The sequence below is a fragment of the Tachysurus fulvidraco genome, chromosome 17, assembly GCF_022655615.1.
Source record: "Tachysurus fulvidraco isolate hzauxx_2018 chromosome 17, HZAU_PFXX_2.0, whole genome shotgun sequence".
NCBI classification, from domain to species: Eukaryota; Metazoa; Chordata; class Actinopteri; order Siluriformes; family Bagridae; genus Tachysurus; species Tachysurus fulvidraco.
The window spans coordinates 23,100,717-23,107,015 of record NC_062534.1 but is presented as its reverse complement, the minus strand read 5'-3'; positions in this window follow the sequence as shown (position 1 = coordinate 23,107,015).

Genomic DNA, 6,299 nt, shown 5'->3' with positions numbered 1-6,299 from the left:
AAATTTTTTGACACTACAATAACGTACAAAACCTGGCTCTTTTTAATAAGCCCTTCTCCAGTCAAGTAAAGCTCTATAAATTATAAGGACGTGCCTTTTATGTCAATTTGATCCCAGAAACATAAATTGGTGTAATGAAAATAAGAATTGCAGAGATGATGTTTTGCATAATTGCGTAATAATGCTGACTCTGCACAGGCTTCTAAAGCAGCGTGATTTAAGCCTTTTTAGAATTACTAGCCATCTCAACAGGATGACATGATCTCGATTAAATCTCAGCCAAATTCTAGAACACGCTGCATAACATCGGTCAGATTATACGCTCTTCTAACGAGTGACCGAAAGAAAATGACTCGTCTTGCTTCATGACGGAGTAACGTTAACGGTAAGAGGTAACGGTCGTATTTTTCCAGCCTATTCCCACTACCATATTTTTGTGTGCATCAGACACACAAAATATTTTGGACGCTGACAGAACGCATTGGTCAACTTGTTTTGGGCTCAATGGAAACAAATTAAACCTCAGCAAACCGCTAATCTATGCTCATGACTGTTACCAGCTGTTACACAAGGTTCAATTACTGTCACTGTCTATAGAGGATTTTTGGGGATCGACCATAACGTCTCCGCATCGATTAGAGATGCTTCAGTTCCAATACAGGAATTGGGAGTCTGTCCAATACTGTGCTCTTTCAGGTGTAATAAGCACTACACAATGTAATCCAAGTGTGCAGTGTCATACTAAATTACCGCTGCTCATCAAAGCAAAGCAACTTGGACTACAACCTCTTTATAAAAATTAAAAAAAAAAAATCTCAAGGGGACAAATTCCATCATCTTCCTACAAAACAAGAAAGTGGGGGGAAAAACAACAAAACAACGGGTTTAGCGCATCTTTAATAAAAAAATAACATGCGGTCTAACAAACCGGGTGTGTAGGTCAGCATCTGTGAATACAAGGTATTTGTGAGATTGTTGCAGTGAAGCGAGCACTGAGCAAAGAGACGTGCAATTTCTTTCAAGGTCAACACCTTGTACTCGTTTTTAATAGCCACGACATGGCAACACTGCTCTGCACACTTAAGCCCTATTCGAACAGGATTAAGTTGATAACACATCTAGTCGGTGATAAAACGTTCGCAAGTGGACAGCGATAAATCCAAAACAGCAGGATAAACTTTGCAGCAGGTTGCGTTTCTACAGACCTGGAAGTTCTTGTCGTGCAACCACGAACGTGTGCATCTGGAGAATTATAGTTTGGGCTTCGATTTAAAAACAACTCAATCACGTTGTATACGAGACTCTTCCATTTTTTTTGTTTTGCGGTTCAGAGAAGAGTTTAATATCAGGAGGGAAGGTCCCTGATACACAGGCTATAGAACTAATTACACCGAGTAAGCACAGTCAAGCGTCTTTCCCCTACCACTCTGAAATGACAAAATTATTGTCGTAATGTGTTTTCATATTGTTATTTTTGAGCTATCCTGTGGTTATTTCACTGCTGTCCAGGTGCAAGTTCTTTTTAAAATCACTGGAGATGTGTTATAGGCTTCCTACTGATAAAACAACAGCCATTAAATAGGACTTTAGGTCGCTCATCTGCTAGACTACCAAATAACACAAGAATCCTATAAACGCATGATAAAACCCAGACTCTTTATAGCTCGTCTCAGTTTAAGAGAAGGAAGAATTAAAAACGTACATTTGTGGGTGAATAAGTTTTAAACAGTGATGCCAATGCACAGCACTGGTAATAACAGGTAACAAAACACAGCCCTGAAACAGCACTCACTGACAAACAAATTAATATTCCTATGCTAAAAGTAAAACAATAAGAGAGCGTATAAACGCCTCACGACATTGCAGGTTAGTGTAGTATTTGGGGAAATAAAGAAAAGATGTTAAAGCTAGCATTAAAGTCTATTGTTCGAACCTTAGCCTGTTTAGCTAACTTGGCTTACCTTGCTTACAAGGTAGCTAAGTTAGCCAAGTTAGCTAGCCGGCTAGGCCAGGTGGCTGAGATAAATGTTATCAGAAATTATTCTAACTTCGGTTCTGCCATAATAAGTGATACGAAATATTACATTTAAGTACACAAACGTGCGTGAGCTTCGGTTAGAAAGCTGAAGTAAACGTTCAAGTAAAAATAAATAAATAAAACATTTAGAAAGATAGTATAGCTAAAAAAGGCTAGCGTTCGGGCCTACAGAACTGACTAGCAACGCCAACTAGCGAAGTGCAAACAAATAAATAAATCGTTAAGGAAAATAGACACGGATTTGAAGTCATCTTGTCGTAGACGCTTCTGTGTGTTTAAAAAGTATGGAAGCTGTTTTTGTAGAGTACAGTAAGGCTGTGCTAGGCTAGGCTACACAGGAAGCTAAGCTACACGCTAGGCTCGCGCGAGATAGTTAGCTAGTTAGCAAGCTAGCTGGCTAACCGGTCATCCAGCCAACAAGCTAGCTTTAGCAACGCCATGAGCTAACGCTAACGTAAGGAACCGAAATGTTTTACAAGACAGCTCAAACACACAGATTACCTCCAAAGCATACAAAATTACGGCTTGGTGATCATTTCTCCGAGATTTCTCGTGTCCAAAAAAGAAAAGAAAAAAAGATTTGAAAAGGTTTTCTTTTTTTAAAAAAAAAAAAGTCGGGTTTTTTTTTTAGCCTCCCCGAGTTTCTGTTTGATTTTTCAAAAATAAAATGGCGTCTGTGTCACAGGCTCGCGCGTACCCGAGTGCAGCAGTCCTCTTATGCGCGCTCCCGAACGCCGTGACACAGCAACCTATCAAATGATGCGCTCTCTCGCTCGTTCGTTTACCCCCCTCTCCTCCTCCTCCTCCTCCTCCTCCTCCCCCCTTCCTGAGCGAGCACACGCACACGTCGGATTTAATCAGAATCAGAATCAGGTTTATTGTGTGTTTACACTCACGAGGAATTCGGTTCCAACTGTTTGTGAATTATCAGAAGGGCATAAATAACACTATACTATACAAGATAATACAGACTATACAGATGTGCTACAATATAGACAGTATGAGTATTAAATATAAATAAAGAATATATAACTGATCGGTTATGTACATAAAGTGTGAGAAGTGCAGATAACAGTGTTGTGTAATATTATGCATTTGTGCAATATACAGCAGTGTGTGTAACGTATACGGATGATTGCAATCGGCTTAAAATAAACAAAAAGTACTACTAATAACACGATAGGTCCAAATTTTAATTGGATCCCTTTTAGAGAGATATTTAAAATGTTGTGTTTAAAAATATAATTCTGTTTAAAATGATGAAACGCTTAAAAGTGTAGTATAAAAGGGCTAGAAAGTGTAAAAAATAAAGGTTTTAAGCATGTAAAGTTTAATATGTTAGTATGTTAAAATTCGCTAACTGTTGCTATGGTATCCCAGCTAGTTTCCAGGGTATTACTAAGTGATCCAGTTAGTTTGTATGGTTTTTGCTAGATGGTTGCTATGACATTCCAGTTGGTTGCTAGGGTGTTGTTAGGTGGTTGCAATTATATCTCAGCTGGTTGCTAGGGAGTGGTTAAGTGGTTGCTATGCTAATCCGATTGGTTGAAGTCATATTTCAGTTGGTTGCTAGTATGTTGCTTAGCAATTGCTATGCTAACCCAGTTGGTTGCGAGGGTGTTGTTAGGTGGTTGCAATTATATCTCAGCTGGTTGCTAGGGAGTGGTTAAGTGTTTGCTATGCTAATCCGATTGGTTGAAGTCATATTTCAGATGGCTGCTAGTGTGTTGCTTAGCAGTTGCTATGCTAACCCAGTTGGTTGCTAGGGTGTTGTTTGGTGGTTGCAATTATATCTCAGTTGGTTGCTAGGGTGTTAAATGATTGCAATTATATCTTAGCTGGTTGCTAGGGTGTGATTAAATGGTTGCTATGCTAACCCGATTGGTTGAAATCATATTCCAGTTGGTTGCTAATGTTTCGCTTAGTGGTTGCTATGTTAACCCAGTTGGTTGCTAGAGTGTTGCTAAGTCATTTCAATGCAAACCAAGCTATCTGCTATGATCCCAGGGGAAAAAATGCACTGAATCTCAGAATGTGCAGTGATGCAATATATCACGTGAACAAAATGATGTCACTGTATCACCCAAACAACATTTATTATTGGTTGCATTGGTTGATTTCAGATTTGACCAGATCCTGGATCTGTCATGACTCACACTTGTCTGTAACCACTTTATCCTGATCAGGGCTGCCATGTATCCGGAGTCTATCCTGGGAATGTGGAGCACGAGGCAGAAATTCACCATGGATGTGAAGTCAGTCAAACACACACACACTCATGTACAGGGACATTTCTTCTCTTACCAATACACCTACTAGCACGTATTTTGTGAGGTGAGATGAAACCGGAGAACCCGGAGGAAACCTACACAGATATGAGCACGATCAGAGATTTCCAGATGGTAAAAATTGCCCATACAAACCACCACGTGACATCTGGAAATAATGCCTATTTTGTTTGTTTGTTTGTTTACCACCTTTAATTCACTACTGTAGATCATTAGAATATACACACTGCTTAAAATTAAAGTATGGGTTAAGGACCTTCTACAGCCTTGTCCATATCTCCTACAGTAACTGCCTTTCCCCTGGCATCTCCTCCATACCCGTGAGACTGCGAGACACAGAAAACCTTCTGAAAATGGCACGTATTGATGTGCCATCCTTCACACATCAATGGGGGTCTTCTCATTGTTGCCCCTCGAGTGAACCTGTTGTCAATTTCATTAACACCAAAGCATCTGAAACCGATTAACAACCCCCTGTGCTTCTAAACTGACCAAAATCCCATAAATTTAAATGACTTGATGCTATTCTCTGATTAAAAAGTGTTCCTTTAATTTTTTTGAGCAAGTGTATATTTAAAAAAAAAAAAAGCTAAATACTCAGCAGATGTAACCCAGGCAATATGTGTTCCTTATATAAAGATCATCATCATCATCATCATCAGTATACGAGTGCCATCTTCTGTATCACGGTGCTTTTGAATGAATTCCTCATTCTGAACGGTCAGAAGGTTTTAATTCGTTTTCTATAACAGCAGCTCCGACCTTAGTTCCGGCTTCAGATCGGAGTTTTGCATGAATTCTTTAAGTTAAAGGTTTCAACCTAAATAGGTCTATATGAAGGAAAGTGTGTAATCGACGTTGGCACGATGACTCTGGCATGATCAGCATCCCTGTAAACGGATGAAAGTACGTCGTTATTTGAAAGCTGTTAGCGTTGGTTAAAAAAAAAATGCTGTGGTACAAAATGATTGCAACATTTCAGGACACTTTAACGGCGGTGGCTCTCGCCAAGGACCTAGATTCTAGAGGTTCTAGTACTTCTAGAACCTTGTCTAGAACCTCTTAAACGTTAAGAGTTGAAGCTTGAGGCAGAATCTTTATGCTTCTGTTACTATTTCAGGAAGTATGTCCATCTGTCCGTGATTCTTGTGCCGAACAAGTGGCCGAACGTTTATTAGACTGAAAAGGAAACCCATCCTCATCTGGGGTTCTGAATCATTTCCCTTGTAGAACTGTTGTAACATGAAGTCAGTCTTGAAGTGATCAGTTCTTCACTGATGGAGAGCAGAACATTGTGTGAATTTCGGTCCTGAGGCCATGGTTTGTAAGCCATGTAGAATTACCATTGTAACCAGATGAATTGATCAGATTAGAAAGGTCAAACATCTTTAATTGATTCAATTGAACACATTCACTAGATTCTTTCCTGTTTATGTTACAAAGACCTTATTGTAAAAAGCCTGATTTTGGTTAGCTAGAAACGTTGACATCTGTCGGTCAGTGTCCAGAGATCCGTTAATGCGTCATCTGAAAAACACACTTTTATCTGCCTTAACATGTAACTTACAATCGTGTTTGTCTCAACACACACGTACGCACATACACACGTACACCCCCATCCTGACCATGGTTTTACAGAGGGACTCTTCAGAAGAGATCTGGTAGGAAAAGGTACCGTAGCATTCTGGCTCTCACAACCAGACTGTGTAACAGTTTCTTCCCTCAAGCCATCAGGCTTCTCAACTCATAACTGAACTGTTGCCGAACACACACACACACACACACACACACAAACACTGTTTTGCACATTTATTAAATTGTTCTTTTGCACACCACATTTTAATAACTCGCCCAACTGCTGCTTTAACAGATTGTCAGACAGAACCCCGCTTTACAACTCTATACTTTTGCAAAATGTTTTGTACAACATACCTTGTGTTTTTTTGACCTGTAGTGTTTTGTTTTGTCTGTCT